Genomic DNA, 5,000 nt, shown 5'->3' with positions numbered 1-5,000 from the left:
TGAAGAAATATGAAAATCTCTACAAGGATGTATATGGTTAGCCTTAAGAAAATGTATGTGGTGGACAATTCTGCAGTGAAAAGGCAGAACGCATTAACTCCAAAAATGCGATTTCTATGAATTTGGTATCTGTGGAATCGTCATTTAATTTAACATCGATTTTCTCAAAACATGGATTTTGGAGTTAATGCGTTCTGCCTTTTTGCTGCAGAATTGACAAAAGAGGCGCTTTCTACCATTATTATCAGAATCCTTATTGCTATCATCATCATATAATTACATTTTTTTCTGATCATTATTATAATTATCATTATAATTATTATTACGATTTTACTGGGGCCATTCTTGTTTCTCATCAAACATTAACGATATCAAGCAAAATCAAGCAATCTGTCAAATTGACTTCCATATCAATTAATAATATACACAAATACATTCACATTTCATAAAAATATATAGAGTTTATTGGTATAATCTGAGTCTGTACCTGAATGTCTACAGGTTGCCTAGCGTTAATTATTGAAGGCAAATTTCTTAAGGGTTGAGCAGACTGTGTAAGAATCTAATCTTTTGTGTAAAGTTACTGGACTACCAACTTGTTTATTACTTTTTTGTTTCTCAGAGCATTGCATTTTTTAAATAGATTTTTTTCTGCAAACAGAAAGCAGAAACTTAATGTATGTATTTTAACTTGTTTGAGATATCTTTAGTTAGGGTAGGAAAGAGAACAATCAAAATCATTTGATAAGACAAATGATATAAACGGAAAATGGAAAACCTTCATGATACAATCTGTGGATATATATATATATATAAAACACTTGACATATGGTGTTACTCTTGTTACTTTTACCTAAAAAAAATGGCATATGATTCTGATGTCAAGAAATATGTATGGAATTTATAAAGTTTGATGTATTTTGAAGAATGGAAGCATTTGTTTCAATATTTTTGTAAGCTATTTGAAATGATGATTTGTCATATTTCATGTAAAGTACGCTGGATAATGGAAGCATACAAAAGTTTTTTTCCCTATTCATCCTCACCTCACAAGTGTAAAAATCTGAACTTTTCATAGTACAGCTGCTATGAAAATGGAATAAACTATGAAACAAAATAAACGTATTGTAAGCATCTTGTTTTCTTATCGTAAACTGAATTCAATTTTGAAATTACGAACAACCAATTGCTCAGCTCATTTGCATAAAAGCCCTAAAAAATCCTAATCTGTGTAATAATGAAAGTTTTAGATGTTGAACATGACATAACACATTATCAAATCAGATTATTTTGGATTTTTTTCATTGTTCTACAAATCCAATTAACTATTATTTGATATGGCTGATATATCCAAGAGTTCTACATTTCTGGATCATAAGAACATCTTTCTTTGAAAGACACCTCTTGCATTTTTTATTCCAAGGAAAAAGGTATGGCAACTATACTTTTTTCTCAAATATCCAATGTATTCACATATTCAACAGCTTCCTCCTGAGCAACTCATACTATTTTGTTTAGTAATCAATACAAACATTTTTACAAACATATATGCATATATGACCTTAATCATTTGTCCTGTATATCCTTCCCTATCCTACTTCTTTAAGTGTATATCTGTCTCCCTTCTTGACAGAAATGCCTTTTCTCTCAAAATCCTTAAACAGAATAGGTCTTCCCACGGAAGTATAAAAATTTGGCTTACAGCACACGATGTCAAGCAATTAACTTACGGCTACACATTCCATTTAAATATTGAAGAAGAGATTATATTGAAGATCTTGGAATGAAATAGTACTATTTTGGCCTCTTACCAACCTTAATTGGTATGTTAAACCTTATATACAACAAAACACTTCTTAATTATCTACAGCAAGACCTCATATGCAGTTAGGCTGTATTTGGGTGAAATTCCAATTTCTTTGATTCCCTAACATAAAAGGTATACACCAGACACATGCTAACTGGAAACTGGTATCTATCTATATTATTTTGGCATTGATGTATGTCTATAACCCCAATACATATACAGGTAAACATGAAAAACTACAAAGATAGACAGATGGATGGATAGATGAATGAATGGGTGGATGGATGGATAAAATAAAAATCCAAAAATTACACTCAAGACAAAGTCAGGTAGGGAAAAACAAACAAACCAGCATTAAATATTTAAATTATTTAACAACACACACACAGTTGGTAAACCACTGAGATACATACTTTCATAAATTCACAATTGAAATAAATAGATGCATCAATAAAATATGGTACAGTAAAGTATTTCAAATGAACACAAAAACTAACACTCTATAGCTGACAGTGCTGTAAATGTTAACCATATTCTACACTTACAAAATGATATATCTCCTTATAGTAATACCAGGAAGCCCACACAAGAGATTGTCATGATGGAAATTAAATGAAATAACATGCTTATGCAAACACCTGAAGGCATTTGAGTAATTCTGATGCTCCTACATTTGAAATGGCACCAGCTATATCGATATCGTATATGGCTGCAACTTCAGAAAAAAAAAAAAAAAATTCCACACAATAAAGCCATAAAGTCACTAAATTCCTTGAATAACAGATACTGACGAGTTACAAATAGGATAGCAAACCATCCACTCTCATTTTGTTTTCAGCTTCTTTCATTAAGCTTGATTCAAAACTCTTCATGTGCAGCTCATACAACTTTTCTCTGTCTAATCATCTGTAGGCCACCGATACAATAAATACAGAAAGATGAACTTCTATCAATGCTTCTTTCAACTGAGCAGGATCTGTCTCTGTGTGGTCACTTGAGGTGGTAAGGATTCTCACCGACCTTAGCACCTGAGAAACGGACTTTACCAATTACAGCTACCATGAGACATTCTTTGATACACAAACACTTCCTATCAAAGAGTCAGGATTTACTAAGCTTTCCATCTACTATATCATGGTCACAGGTGGAATCATATTAAAAGATTCATCTGTAAACTACAGTCTACAGTAAACAACTAATAATGAAAATTCTAAAGATAAAAACTACTGCATATTCATTTACAAACAATTAATAAGACATATATCTTTTAATGATTTGTAGGACCCTTGTTTGTTTTCTGTTTTTTTGTTTGTTTGTTTTTTGGCATGTTCCAACTCTTAATTTTGCCAAAATATCTGTTATACATTTGATTCACAATAAGATGATATATTTTACAACACTGAATATACTATGCACAATAAATTGACTAAAAGTGACCTGTGCCTCAAAGCTTTCATTTGCAATATTAAGCACAAACCTGAAAACTAAATCTATGTTGTCTTCATAGCAAGGAGACAGAAATATACCATCCCTTTTTGAAATAATTTTACTAATCTAAAGCTTACAAAGAAGAAGAAGAAGAAAAAACAAAAACAAAAAAAAACACATAACCAATATCATGCATACATTCTCCTTCACTCATATCATCATTGTATCAATATATATCCTTTTTTCTAACTCATTAATCAAAATCAGCTTACAATATCCATATGTATGGAATGTTTACAAATGCACGATATGAATCAAACTCATCCTTGCAAACAAAGAAAATCCTAATAAATTACCATTCACACAATGAAATAACAAACAAACAAAAAATGCCATCTGAGAGTATCACATTAAACCCATTCTCAGTACTTGGCATAACAAAAGACTTTCATATCGTGTTAAAAATTGGTTTATAAATGATGTGCCATGTGTTTGGTATCATCTAAGGAATTTTACAAAAGTTTTTCCATTCACGTCTGTCTGGAGTGTCAAATTTGTGCAGGACAACTTATAAAATTAGTGGCAAGTAGGTAACTCCATTCTGTCTTGTTTATTTTTTTTATGTGAAAGTAAATGTATTTCCCCAAAGCCCACATCTGACATACCAGCAACATTTACTTTCTTGACAATGAATTTTAATATAGAAGAAAAAAAAAAAGAGAGAAATAAAAGATCTGGTGACTGACTAATTCCAAATCTTATGATACAGTCTTTCACCTGAACAATTTTAGATTAGTGAGCCTATTCACATACAGTTCAATATTCAGTAGTTCATGAGAGTATAATAATGTCACGGAAATAGTTCAGTTTAAAAAATCAGCACAAGTCAAGAAGGATATTTCCTGTAAAATATCTTATATTCCTTCTTACGAACGATCAACGTTCTGATTTTCTGGATATTTGTTCAGTAACTAAGCACTTCGGAAACATGATTGATCTCCACAAACAAAATCATGCATTTCTCTATCATTATGGTCTTGGACTATATCGCTTAGCACAGTGCACCCTGTGGCACTATCACAGCCATTCTTAGTGCAAAAGGATGGACTATAAAATATCTTTAAAATAATCGTCTACCTTACTTATAAATCCCTAAACAAAAACAAAAAGACAGACTTTTAAGATACAGCTATATATACTCATGCAAAGCAGAACTTGTATAAACCCTATGTCTCTAATATGGGACTAAAAATGACAAAGCTTTGTAAAATCATAATCATCTTTCTCTGTCATTGCCAACTTATTTAATACCATGCTATGATAATAACTCCAGAACTGACAAGATTTTACATACATAAATACATACATACATACATATATATATATATATATATATATATATATATATATATATATATATATATATATATATTATATATATATATATATATATATATATATATATATATATATATATATATAGCTGTAAAATGTTGCCAATGTATTGCACTTTTCATTTCAAGAGAAGTAAGGAAGTAATAGAGAAATTAGCAAAACATTCAGGTGAGATGTCATTTTTTGGTCTGAAATGCAGCTGAGAGCCATTTCTTAGTGAATTACAGCTTTGATTTTGCATTCTATTTACAACCTAATGTTAAGAAAAATGTTGAAACTATTTTTTTCTACCAGCATTCTCCAATGCAATGACTAAGTACTATAGATCTCAATAACAATTTTAAGAACAATTAACAACGTTTACTCCTGT

At 30.5% G+C, this 5,000-nt stretch overlaps 1 protein-coding gene across 1 annotated transcript in view; it reads right to left on the bottom strand.

The window, feature by feature from the left end:
- Window positions 1–2,160: 2,160 nt before the first annotated feature.
- Window positions 2,161–5,000, bottom strand: part of LOC122257174 (protein YIPF1) — a 22,940-nt gene continuing 20,100 nt past the window's right edge. The window contains exon 8 of the mRNA XM_043022275.2: window positions 2,161–5,000. This exon is cut by the window's right edge and continues 970 nt beyond it. The gene's annotated coding sequence lies outside the window, so the exon portion shown is untranslated.

This window comes from Penaeus japonicus, unplaced genomic scaffold (genome assembly GCF_977035675.1).
Source record: "Penaeus japonicus unplaced genomic scaffold, GWHDUDI00000001_assembly GWHDUDI00000007, whole genome shotgun sequence".
Classification (NCBI taxonomy): domain Eukaryota; kingdom Metazoa; phylum Arthropoda; class Malacostraca; order Decapoda; family Penaeidae; genus Penaeus; species Penaeus japonicus.
Note: the sequence above shows the minus strand (reverse complement) of the source record. Positions and strands in the feature narration are given on the sequence as shown.